The sequence below is a fragment of the Cimex lectularius genome, unplaced genomic scaffold (genome assembly GCF_000648675.2).
Source record: "Cimex lectularius strain Harlan isolate CLEC.00 unplaced genomic scaffold, Clec_2.1 scaffold26, whole genome shotgun sequence".
Classification (NCBI taxonomy): Eukaryota; Metazoa; Arthropoda; class Insecta; order Hemiptera; family Cimicidae; genus Cimex; species Cimex lectularius.
The window spans coordinates 2,247,601-2,261,817 of record NW_019392721.1 but is presented as its reverse complement, the minus strand read 5'-3'; the positions used below and the strand labels follow the sequence as shown (position 1 = coordinate 2,261,817).

Genomic DNA, 14,217 nt, shown 5'->3' with positions numbered 1-14,217 from the left:
CAAAGCATCTCTCACATTGTATAAGTTTAAGTAGTCAAATCTAGTTATTATATTTCAATTAATTAAGGTTTTTAGTTGAGATAAAAAAGTTAGTGTCACGAGCGGGATTCGAACCCACGACTTTCGACTAGATACGCCGCTGCTCTACCACTTGAGCTATCGTGACTTCAATCCACTCGGACACTAACTTCCTATCTCAACCCCATCTTTTGAATTTTCCCTCCTTTTTGCCATTTTTTTACTTTTTTATCTCAACTAAAAACTTTAATTAATTGAAAGATATTAACTGGTAAAGCGGACCACGAAAACTAGTGAATTTAACTACTTATTATAAATTATAACAGTAAAATCAGAGATAAAAACTTATCAAAGGACACGATTGACCAAATAACTCAGTGTGGTTGAAGATGGCGAAGCCCCAGTTTTGGATGCAATCAGGCTTCAACGCAGATTTTTTGGCATCACAAAATACGTAATTGTTGAAAAAAATATTTATCCGTATATTTCAACCCTTGAAGTATAATCCTATTAAGAACAATCTATCAATAATGGTTTCCATTATGAGGATCACAGAACTACTATAATAACCGGTCTCAACATAAGTAATTAACCCTATTTTAATGGTGATATTTTACCACGATAATGTTAAAACCTGTCAGATAACAGGATTACAGCGAGAATATACGGACCAGTTTTCTTGATGTAAGTCGAATCAAAATGAAACTTTACTCTTTTTAAACATGAAATTTAACAAAATATTGTGAATTCCTTGGTTTTACGTAGGTCCATTAAAACAGAATATACGATAAAATCGTCTATTATATTTTCAAAGAACATAAATTTAAAAAAAGTTAATTTCTTATATCGCCTATTTTAATTTAAAAGAGCTATTTTCATTTAGGTTGAGCACTAAGAGACAGTAGAATTTTAATGAAATTCTTTATGTTCACTTGTCACCAACTCATCATTATTCCGTGTGTGTTCACAAGGAAATATTTTTATTTACTATTAAAAACTTTTGATTTCAATTCAATATTAACTGTTTATAAATTCAATATAAACTGTTTATTATAAAAAAAAGTACAGTAATTTTAATGGTTTATGACTTACAAATGGGATTTTTCAACAATACCCAGGGCTATTTCAACCGGTGTGCCGATGTTTTGAAGAGAAAAAAAATAAGTAAAAAACAATTAATTAAGGTTTTTTTAGTTGAGATAAAAAAGTCAATGGCACGAGCGGGATTCGAACCCACGATCTTCGGCTAGATACGCCGCTACTCTACCACTTGAGCTATCGTGACCTCAATCCACTCGGACACTAATTTCCCATCTCAACCCCACCTTTTTGAATTTTCCCTCCTTTTTGCCATTTTGAATCCCGCTCGTGCCATTGACTTTTTTATCTCAACTGAAAAAACCTTAATTAACTGTAATATATTAATTGGTCAAGCGGACCACGAAATTAGTGAATTTAATAAGTAAAAAAATTATTGTTAATTCCATCTTCAAATAAGGCTTAGCTGACATGGGAAATCAATCGAAAAAGTATTCACCAACGATAAAAAAAAAATCTAATCAATCATTTTGAAGCTGTGGGAATTTGACAAATAAATCTAACCGGACTTAATTCAAATTCTTCATTTGATGTCAATACTCAACGGCAAAAGGAGAAAAACAAATGGGAATAATCTATGATTAAAACACAGGATCCAAAAAGTCCTAATATACTATGATCCAAATTTCAAGTTACGGAGTTATTCCCCCCTTTTCTGATTTTTTAAGATTTCACGACCTTGTTTCAAATAAAAAATGATACCTCCAAAACTTTCTAATAAGATATGATCAATACTAAACTTGTAAACGTTGGTGAAATAAGCGTTTTAGTAGCCAGAACTTCGAAAAATAACTTTTTTTTCAAACTTGAAAAACTACTTTGGTGATTCTAAACTACTATTTCCAAACCTAGAGGCCAGCAAATTTCAGAAAACCTACTAAAAAAATGTTTTTTCTCAAATTTTAAAAACTTACTATGGTGATTCTAAACTACTATTTCCAAACCTAAAGGCCAGAAAATTTCAGAAAAGCTACTAAAAAACCTGTTTTTTCTCAAATTTGAAAAACTTACTATGGTGATTCTAGAACTACTATATCCAACCTAGAGACCAGCAAATTTCAGAAAACCTACTCCGTTTAATATCCTTGTTAGTGGTGTAATTTCTTTTGTTAATTACTTTTTTCAAATATGAAAAATTGATGGATATTAAAAAACGTTTAATAAATTCATGTCAAAAAGTCAAGCTTTTCCACTCCACCAATCCGTTAACCACGTTTTTTCCTTTCCTTCATCAATTTCTTCAAGTAATTAAGCAAGCAATTAGACCACTAAAAAGGATATTAAATGGAGTACATTTTCTGAAATTTGCTGCTCTCAAGGTTTGGAAATAGTAGTTCTAGAATCACGATAGTAAGTTTTTCAAATTTGAGATTTTTTTAAGTTCTGGCTACTAAAACGCTTATTTCACGGACGTTACAAGTTTAGTATTGATCACATCTTATTGGAAATTTAACGTAGTTTTCAATGGTATCAACGGATTTATCCAAAACGTTTTAGTTTTTGAGTTATCATTATTTATTTGAAGCAAGGTCGTGATATCTTAAAAAATCAAAAATAGTGGAATAATTCCGAAAATGCTTAGATTCGGACCGTAATTAGTTATGGTTTATTGGTTCCATTTTGAATATACAATCGACAGGCAATGTTTGTAACATGAGTGTAAATTAATTTGAGATATCCATCAAGCCCAGAAGCAATCCGGTTTTTCATTATGGTTCATTTTTAGGTCGTGGCAACATGTTTTGCTGCCCTTTGACAAGTTGGGCATTTTGCCCCGGATCGTGTCATGTTGACAAACTTGTAAACAGCTCTATTTGAAAGGGCTAAAAAATATTGGATTATGCTACAAACAATATTGTATAAACGGTGTATCTCTTAATTTTTTTAAAAGTAAAATTTCCTCGAAGTTATGAAATATGTGTGGTGATTAGTGACCGATAATCGATAATTATTCAGAAATCGTGAGATGCGGTCTGGCACAATTACACAGAAGACAAACACTCTGAGTGAGTAGAAATACTTTGATTGAAAAAAAAAAAAAATTATTTTGCATTGTATAAATTCACTTTTCCACATCCTAAATGTGTTTGTTAAATGTAAATAATGTTTGTAAATCCCAGGCCCTGAAGATGATCTCAATAAAGATCGAAACGTTGGCACGATAAAGAAAATGTTTTTCTGAAGCCTACATTACACCAGACTGCATCTCACGATTTCTGAATAGTTACGAAATATGGTTTATGGTGCACTCCACGCGCTTGTTGAAAAAGAATATTATTTGAAAAGTGACAAATCGTTTCCCGTGCCTTTTCCTCCCTTTTGGTCGACGGTAGCGGTGGGTGTGGTGACTGACGGAAGGCCAGGATTTGGAGACTTCCTGAGGAATGCCGGGCGGCCGAGGCCATCAGGACCACCGTCGTCCCCACCAGCTCCGGCCGAGTTTCACCACTCCTATCCATATACCACAAATACTCAGCTCGCTCCTTATCCCACCCGAGATAACAACAATTGGCCTTTTTTTAAACTTTATATTAAACAAACAGGCGGTACCTTTATCCTAAGTGGAAAACATAAACACCTTCCGTGTATTGCAAAACGTCTGTTTGCTCTCTTCAAATGTGTGATAAGGAGGAAATGTTTTTACAGCCATGGGGAATAAAAACAATTTAAAAATGGGTGTAACGGCATAGAATTATGAAATAGGCTCTTTTAAGCCTTTCATAAAAAAAATTTAATTTAAAAATTATTCTGGTCTTAAATCCACGTTAATATATCTAATTTTCTCTTTCCTACAATAAGATTTACAAATATAATATCTTTTCTTAATCTTTAGACAACGTAAATTATTTGAAAAACCATTCGAATTTTCAATTAATTAAATTATCCATTTCTACGCAGTACGATCATACAAAAAGCTCAAAAATAATCATGAGTTAATAACTCAATGAATGAATCCATTGTGTGTCCACGAGCCTTACAAATGATAATCAAAGATATTTTTGAATATGTAGGAAGTTTAGATTTTCACAGGAAAGTCCTTTGACTGCTTGCGACAGACTCCCAGCCTACAGATTCTGAGACTTCTGCACTTCCTTATCTGTAAGAACGGATCAACATTTAAAATATTAAAAACTACCAACTTAATTTCATTTCGGGCAATAAACATTACATCTTGAATGTTTTAATTCAAACAGACCCTCCAGAGGATTCCAGTTGTAGTTGTAGTTTTTAATATACAGGGTGAATTGCTACTCGTGCTACAAACTTCTCCAGTAGATTCTTCACCCTAAAATGAACAAAAAAGTTCATATTGTCCATGGTCCGATTCTCAACCATTTCAGAGTAATTTCGCTTTTTATCGATTTTGAAAGATATCACGTCCTGGCGTCGGAAAATCGTGATATCTTTTAATCTAAACATTTCTCTTAAAATCTATAAGCACCGTTGAAATCCCCGTTAATTTTTAGAGAGAATCAAAATCATAATTCCATTGAAATTTTTTAATTTAATTTAATGCCCATTTAGTATGTAATGCTTAAGAAGTTTACAAACAGCTAGAAGGTCAAGGAAGAAAGACCCAAACGTTTTGCCACCTTCATCTTCTTATTGAAAAATTAACGGGGATTTCAACGGTGCTTATAGATTTTAAGAGAAATGTTTAGATTAAAAGATATCACGATTTTCCGACGCCAGGACGTGATATCTTTCAAAATCGATAAAAAGCGAAATTACTCTGAAATGGTTGAGAATCGGACCATGGTCAATATGAACTTTTTTGTTCATTTTAGGGTCAAGAATCTACTGGTGAAGTTTGTAGCACGAGTAGCAAGTCACTCTCAAACATTAGCAATCCTTGAACCACCATTTTTTCTCTTTTTGTCATCAACATCTTGGTCTCACAACCACTAAATAAGAAAATGACGAGTGCGTTGGAAGCGTTATTAAATCAGGTAGTTTTCCTCAAATTTGCTGCCTTCTGAGACTAAAATTAGAAACTCTGGATTACTTTATACACTTTCCGATTTACACAATTTTCCACTCTTTTTGTAGTTCTGGCTGAAATAAAACACAAAAAATTAGCCCAAACATTTTGCCACCGTCATCTTCTTATTGAAAAATTAACGGGAATTTCAACGGTGCTATTAGATTTTCAGAGAAATGTTTAGATTAAAAGATATCACGATTTTCCGACGCCAGGACGTGATATCTTTCAAAATCGATAAAAAGCGAAATTACTCTGAAATGGTTGAGAATCGGACCATGGACAATATGAACTTTTTTGTTCATTTTAGGGTGAAGAATCTACTGGAGAAGTTTGTAGCACGAGTAGCAATTCACCCTGTATAGTCTATGTGTAGACTTTATAGCTACTTAACTAATTATTTTGGACCGCCTAAGTTGTTCAACAATAAACAACGAATCATTGGCCATAGATTGTTAATTTTTGATAAAGACGAAAAAAAACTTTTTTTTTACAAATAACTACTGCATCACAAGCGTTCCTTTAAAAAATTAATTAATTGATTAAAAATCGCAAAATCGCATGGATAGGATGAAACGTTCTTAGATAATTTGGGCCTATTATATTTTGTAAATTAGCAAAAGAAGACAAAGCAGCTCGCGTAATCGAATGGCAATGAAAATTACATAAGTAAAAGAAACCAGCTGATTATTTATCGTGTTCAGGTTTCTTTTGCAAATTCGAGGATTTACGAAGAATTTCGCTCCGCGGGGAATTTCGGGACGGCCGTAAAAAAAACAAAAAAATGGATGAAATAAAAACGAAACAGGGATGGAAAAAGAAAGACCGAAAAGGGAATAAATGAATAATCAGATGCGGGAATGCCGTTGCGTCTGAACATGGGAACAAGCCGAAATCTGGAGTTGTAGCAGAGATAAGCTGAAGCCAACTGGCTACTGTTCGGACCCTAATTAAAACAGAACAGTGAGAATTAATCACCGAGGGACAAAAGTCTCTAATGAATCGTACATAAGGCTCGACCATTGTTACCCATGCTTTGAAATTGTAAGGTAAATAAAAAATGAAAAATTGTATTTTCAGACCGTTTTTCTATTTTTCTTCTTTTCCCTTTTTTTTTCCAGAACCCCGTGTTGAACATGACAATACGAGGCTTTAGCTAATTCTCCGCGGAGTTCCTTCAAATATCTGGACGTTTGAGGTTATTTACGTCTTCCAGTAAAGCGACTTCAAAGGGGATCGTTGGCAACCGTCTTTGGCGAGGTTTCTAAACGTTTTTCGACGTTTATTGGTTAAGTCCTATAAAAATCGACGGGATATAAATAATGAGCTTTCAGTCATGCAACAACGGCGTTCTAACGCGGCATGATGAATGGTGTGCAAGGCTGAACAACGAAAACCCTCTTTGTCATACATTTACGGTCATACATTCTGTGGGGGAGGAACAAACCATTTGCAACATTTCACATATGTAAACCACCGATACCAAAAAAAGAGCAAATCATAAAATGTACATCGAAAAAACCACAGTTACAGGTAGGTAACACCTAATCTTAACGCTAAGAAATAATCTATACTGTTTTTTTATTTTTGTAATATTATATACCATACTGCCTAATATATGTGCAATATATGTATGTTTATATATGCCAGTGAATTTAGTAACTTGTGATTTTTTTCTCCAGAGATCATGACGTGTGACAAAATAATAGTCGAAAATTGTCGTATACGCAGATAATCAGTTAAGTTATAAGGAACATAATATTTTCATTTTGCATTATTCTCAGTCTACATTTCTTTATACATTTTCGTTATTATTTTATTATTAATATTTTCCTTTGGTTATTCGTACTTTTTTTTACGAGGGTTCGCAACAGCAGAGGTCATATCAACCCTCAGGGTGCCGGTTTTTTTCAAAAAAGGCACATTTGTAAGTATGTCGGGTTCGAATCCAGCGGCCCTGCATTCGAACCCGGGACCTTCACCTTACAGTGATGACCGACTATTCGTACTTTTAATACCAAGTACTGATTAATAATAAAATAATGGGAAAATATCTTTTCAGGCCTTATTTTGAAGGTGTTAAAAAAAATTACAAAAATTAATGTGTGAATGTAATTTATTAGTGTGAATGGAGCGGCCTATCCTCGATTACTCCCAGAAATATCAGGTCAGATAACGAACCGTAGCGTGGCTGTAATTTATTAGCGAGAATGGAAGGGCTCATCCCTAACTAACCCGAGGAATATCGAGTATTTTCCGGTGTGAATGAAGTCTGGCGTGTGCATCTAATTTATTAGTGTGAATTGAGGGGCTATTCTTTTAGCTTAACCACAATCACTCCGAGGAAGCTAGTACTCTTGGGTAGTGTGAATGCTAACCAGCTTATCGTGTACTATGTGTCAGAAAATGAGCAGTAGCTTGGCTGTAATTTAGTAGCGCGAATGGAGTGGTTCATCACCAACTAACCCGAGGTATATGCAGTATTTTCCGGTGTGTGCATGTAATTTATTAGCGCGAATTGAAGGGCTATTTTTTGTCTTACCCACAATTACCCCCAGGCATATCGAGTACTCGGGGTAGTGTGAACGTAATTAGAGTGAATCTGCGGGCATATCCTCAATAACCCGAGGAAGATGGAGTACTCATGTGAAGTGTGATTGCTAACCAGTTATCTTTTTCTGTATTTGTGTTCGTTATTTTATCCACAATTGATGAGGCCCTGAGGTACATTGATGCTAGCAAAAGGATAAATAAAAGGGAAAGAGTTGGTTACTGTTATATCAGAAAACATCACAACAAGGCTGGAGAAAATTACAAGAAATTAATTAATATTTTTTTTAGAATGATAAGAAAAGTAATGCAATGCTAAGGAAGAGGGGTGACACTGACCAATGTAATTTATCTGCCAAAAAAAAAAAATAAATAAATATAACAATACATAACGTATAAAATTGAGAAATGTTATAATGTAAAATTAAATTGCTTTCCAAAAATAAACGAGGTACTTGAAAATGGCCCAGAATGCTGAAACAATCGTACATTTGAAAATTTCTTTCTTTAAACTAATTTAAAAAGGCCTAGAAATAAGCAAAATTAAACTACCTACAAAAAACAAAAAAAGAACCAAAACAAAATCGAATAAAATGCTTGTAAGTATACTAGTATAACTTCTTGGTGACGGAATTTTAAAACATTTAGTGAATGAAGATTATAAATAAAAAAGTGTTAATTGGAAGATAGTTTAATATATTGATATATTGTTCGATTTAGGTCAAGTAAGGTAAGTCAAGCCTGTGTATTAGTGTTTTGATTAGTGAATTTTTCTGAAGTTTGGAACTACAAAATTTATGCCTGGCAGGAACGACAAATTAAGAAAGACAAGGTATTGAAAAATCGGAAAATCAGCAGATAAAATGCTAAAGAGGAATGTCTTAATGTCAGAACTAAGTAATAGGAGTAGTCGAAAAAAAGTTTAATAAGTTACCATGTCATCAGATATGAATAATAACAATGCTTTAATGAATATTAAATTACAATACAGATCGAAAGTAAAAGCCGGCTTAGTAGAAGCCCCATTCATTGTGGGCTGGGAATGTTGGTTGTTGTTGTGAGCAGAGTGTACCTTGTCAGTGGGATAATGACGTATGGGAGGAGCGTGAAGATTGGGTAGAGTGGCCAGAACTAAACCGGCAAAAACCACCACCACCATCCGAGATCTTCTCACACGTAGACACCGGGATACACACGCCAGCTCGAATCGGGCAGAAAAAGGACCGGAGTCACGCCAACGGCCGTTCGCGGTGAACGATGACCGTCAATTACCGCATAGCCCGCCGGCTTACACCCCGACAATTAAACGCGGGCGAGGAATTATTTAAAAAATAATAATTGATTACGGCAGGTGGGCATGCAGAGATGAACAACCCGTTATTATCATGCACAAAATCCAATTGAATGGACAACCCAATTGTTTTTTTAAGGACCTGCACTTCGACGGGATTGAAACTGAACAGAGGAAACAAAACGTCTGACTCGATTATTTGATTAAAGATAATTAATGCAAACAAACCAAAAATGCTCCCGAGAAATATTAAATAATCTAGATATTTGTTTTTAATCTGAAATATATACAAACAATAGTAATAAAATCAATGTAACCTTTATGCAGAGAAAGGTTGCTGACTCCTACATAATACGGACGTGTCATGCCTTGGGCTCCATACAGAGAGCGTGTAGGCATGCCTCCGGATTTAAGAATGGTTCTCGGACACGGTAGCGAATTTCAGGGTCCCCCTGTTCCGCTTTTTAGGGGAATTGAGAATTTTTATTGCATATATCCGTCAAGATGTTTTGTATGAGTGAGTATATTTATTAGAGTGAATGGGGAGGAGCTGATGGTAGAATAGCATCCCCATCGCCCCTCGAGCTATTTATAAAAGTATGCAAGCTTATGGAGGAATATTCAGTACTCCATTCACCAAATAGAATGAATGCAACGTATATAGGTGTGAGTGTATTTATTTGCGTAAATGCACATTGGATGTGTATTGTTATATTTCGTATGCGTTCGGGGCTGAAATGAGCAAGCTGTGATGCCCTTTACAAAATAAAATAAATTAACTAGTAGAGAAATATTATAATCCGATATTTTAGTACAATTTATTTCTTTTGTATTTATTGTTGGCGGATTGGGAGGTAAATTAAAAAAAGTGATTTTTTTGTTTTGATGAAACAATGTACTATGTATGTTAAAACTTACTCGATTTTGTCTAAGTTAACAATAAAAATAAAGTATGTATATAAATTGTATATGTATCAGTATAATACCTATAATTTTCTTGTTATTTATTTACGATAGGTATATATTGAATTATTTTATGAAACCACCAACCTGGCAGTCAACTATTGTTTGATCATCTTGTTCTGCTTATCCTCGGCGCTGGTTCAGACGCGTTCGGCATTTCGCCATCTTCAGTGGCGTACGGTGAAATGTCGAAACTCGTCTGAATTAACAAAAATCAGCGAGGATAGACGGACTAAGAAGATGAGTAACTATCAAACAATACGTTTATCACCCCATGACCACAAGAGGATATCTCTCGAGACGGACTATTGCCCATTTTTCTATTGTAAATTTAATTTTATAAAACAAAAATGGATAAAGATCTATAAATTTACTTTTTTATTATTATCAATGTTTTTCATATATAAAACATAGTCGAGCTTTTAGACGATAGACATTTTTTAGATTTTTTTGTCAATGTCAGGCATCGACAAGTTTAGAGTTATGTGACAAGATGTGAAAGGTCTAGTTTCACGTGGGCGTTTCAAATTCAAACACTTAACGATGGCGAAACGGTTTGAAAGGAACGCCGGTTATCTCAGCTGGATTCATAGGGATCTAAATGTCCACCCGGTTCAGACGGCATATCAATGACTTCCCCTGTAGAAAAAATTTAACAAAAACGGACCGGGTCACGCCAAACCATGTGCCAAACGAAAGCAAAACTTGATACCGTTGCCGGTTATCTCGTCAGGGTTCGTATTACAGACCAGAATATCCAAATGGCAAGTATTTTGCAGTTCCATGGGGCAAAAACGTTGTTTTCGAGTAACCAAATCATAAAATGCCTTGATTTATCGATAGTATTGATCATTTATAATTGTAGATTGAGGTCTTAGGTACGATAAACATTCTGGTCTGTCCTTTTCCGTTTTGGCCTGTAAGGCGCGTTTCTTCATTCGCAATCTTCTGTTCCAGAGCTAATTTTTCTTAAGTCCATTTTACTCGTTCTGAAAGGTCAAGGGGTCTGGTTAATTTATAACGAAACGGTGATGACTTATACATTGCAGACCACAATGAACGAAAACGACCAAACTGAAGGTTTATTCACACTTAAGACCTTAATATCTCCCAATTGATTTATTTAGCCTTAATTTTCCTTCAAAGCAGAGAATTTTTTTTTAAATCCACAAGTGCAAAAATATGGATGAGTATCAATAGCCCGAAAGCATCAATTAATATTTGTCTTTGCCAAATAGATTAACTATATATTTCGATCCAATTTGGCTTAATAAGTAAGGGAGAAGTTGAGAAGAAATGATACTCATGGACTAGATCATTTTGGGCTTTTTTTTTTCAATTTGTACATGGAAAATAGAAGCGAATTATAGCGCATAAGTAATAAATATAAATCAAACAATAACAAGAACCTTGTTTGTAAAAGAGAGACGCGGGCGCGCTAGAAGGCGGATAAACTAATTACCAGGCGAAAAAGACGGGTCAAGAGTGACGACCGAGCGATTGCTGACCTAATTACCGGCAAAATTGTATTAAAAAATGCAAATAATAGTGTTAAGGGTCGGATGTAGGAAGATGGGTTGAACGTCCTGAAGGATGTTTGGATACCTGGTCCGCGTGCAGGTAGAGGGCTCGGAGTGAGCGGGCGTTGTTGCCACGACGGGCAAGGTTCCTCGGCGTGGTTGCCACCAACCCATCCTGACAGACTCCTTAGCCTAGTAATGAATCAGTGTTTGTTACCTGGTCGGCTCCTCCGACCATTTTCACGCCTAACGTATTATTTACAGCCTCGATACAAGTAATTATTTATAACCTCTAGTGCTCCCACGGGATAATCTGGCCGCACGGCGCCTAGGATTGCGATCATCCTACGATTTCCGTTTGGGACGGCCAAATTGGAAATTGGTCCGAGGTGCCGACTGTCTGGCAGGGAGGTGGTTATGGGTTTTCTCTAAAGTCGAGACCGTCTCGGGTCTTTTCAATTTTGTCCAGAGGAAATTGTTTTACATGCCTTGTTGGAATAACTGCCGAATTAAAAATTACCTAAAGAACTATCTTTCCTGTCCACACCATAAATAGAAAAACTCAACTAGCTTCTGCCTCAAAACTCATCAAAGTGAAACATTAAAAAAAATCCAACAATTTAAGCGTAGTACTACAAACAGCGAAAAAGGTACATTTGAAACTGAGAGCAAGGACACAAACGAGCGAAAGTGAGCCATAAGGTGTTTTAGAGAACATTAACTTAAACATGCAATAAATATTATCATCAACAAACCTAACAGGATATTATTTTTTATGCGTGTATTTATGTGCCAAATAATAAATATTCTTAAATGATCACTTCGAGTATAAGATCAGAGATCATTAATTTTTTAAGCATGCTATAAACATGAAAGATTGTACGATGGTTCTACTTGATGTACGCACCATACTGCTACTTCTATTTAACCTCACAAGGGCTGGTAAATTATAAAATACGGCAAAAATATGGATCCGTGGGGCGAGATCCTTAGATTTAGAAAAAGTCCTCATAGTCCTTTAGCCACCCAGACCAAAAATGTTATCATTAGATTTTAAAAAAAAGCTAACATGAACAATATGAAAAGTCCTCATTTGATCCACGAAATGCAAAAGGCCCTTTAGCCACCCAGACCAAAAATGATTATTTTATGGAACCATGGGAAGAGATAATTAGACTTTTGGAAAAAAGCTAACATGAACAATATGAAGTCCCCATATGATCTACGAAGTGCAAAAGGCCCTTTTAGCCACCCAGCCCAAAAATGTTGATTTTATGGATCCATGGAGAGATATCATTATATTATTAAAACATGCTAACATGAACAAGATAAAAAATCCTTATATGATCCACAAAGTGCAAAAGGCCCTTTAGCCACCCAGACCAAAAATTTTTATATTTAAAAATTTATTTCTTTTATGAGCAATACACAAGGTTAGCCAAATATAAATACGCCAAATAATAGGAGTGAGAGATTCTTCAAATATGCCAAAATATGAAACCACTACAAAAGGGTCAGAAGAATGGATCATTGGATTCTTAAATCATGTACAGGCAAATATTAACGATTAATTCCAAATCAGTAAAATATTGAATCAAGAACAGCAAATTTAGAAATATTCTACAGATTGACGATTCATCAATACTAAAGTACCAAAATACAATCAATTGTATCTATGATTGTAGCGAAAAACTAGTTTAGTACATAAAATATATATTATTATAAGTACAAGTTAAAAAAAGAATGAAAAGTGTGCAAAACAAAAGAAAAACGATCTGAAATTAAGCTTTCGTCTACCTATATTTATATTTTTTCATAGAGGTAGACTTAGAATATAACTCACCTTAAAAAAGTAAAGGATAGAGAAAGTAATAATGACTGCTAAAATGATTTCCAGTCTTTTGTTAATGAACACAAACTGTCGTGTGGTTGCCTTGAGTTCTATTTTTTAAAATATTTTTTAAATGCAAAAGTGTTATACATATGTAAAGTTAGCCAGGATATGTAGATTCATACAATATGACGGTATTTTTGTATTTAATAAATTCTAGACAATCACATATTATATCAGTTGACAAATAAAAAAAGACGTTTGCGATAAATATAAATTGAATTCCAAAAGACCGGAATTGGGCTAGGGTGACGCTACTTGTTGAATAGCTATCTGAAGAATCCTCTATGCTCCCTGTTCCTGTCATTTCTTGTATCTTTGACCATTGAAATCCGAGATATCTACATGATAGTCGGCCCAGAAAAAAAAGTATTAATAGAGAAAATAAGATTGTTGAAATTCTCAGAGGACATTTTTTTTGTTTTTAATCAGCGTTAAACAGTGCGTGTACAACTGCGATACGAGTACGAAATAAACTGTTGAATATTTGTCAAATAATATCGCGGTTCTGTTGATATCTCACCATAACCCAATTCCAAGCAGGAAGTAAACTCATTAACACATTTTTTTGCGAATAAGATCAGATTATATCGATTCCTACCGAGGGCATGGAATTCGACGAAACACCTAGGGGACTGTGCAAGTTGTTAAGTAATTTATTCCACCTGCTTAAATTTGTCAGAAACATTAAACAATGGCACTAATGAGCTATAATAAGATAGTTATTCAGATATCGTAAGGTGCGGTCTGTTGTGATGTAGGTTTCAGAAAAACATTTTCTTTATCGTGCCAACGTTTCGATCTTTTATTGAGATCATCTTCAGGGCTCAAAGTGTTTGTCTTCTGTGTAATTGTGCCATTCTTGCGTGTCGTGTTGAGAGTGCCAGTGAGATGCAAGGATGGC

General features: G+C 34.8%; 1 protein-coding gene and 1 long non-coding RNA gene across 3 annotated transcripts in view; one reads left to right on the top strand and one right to left on the bottom strand.

Annotated features, from left to right (window-relative positions):
• The window catches only part of LOC112126812 (protein pangolin, isoforms A/H/I/S-like), a 65,688-nt gene that overhangs the window by 20,040 nt on the left and 31,431 nt on the right, over positions 1-14,217 (bottom strand). The gene's annotated exons all lie outside the window — the stretch shown is intronic.
• On the top strand, positions 5,674-7,990 carry LOC106664005. 2 transcript variants are annotated; one of them, XR_001340124.2, is made up of 3 exons: positions 5,674-6,147; positions 6,220-6,631; positions 7,940-7,990. It is a non-coding gene; the product is annotated as an uncharacterized LOC106664005 (long non-coding RNA). The 2 variants fall into 2 exon arrangements; XR_001340123.2 differs by lacking the exon at positions 7,940-7,990 and adding an exon at positions 6,781-6,861.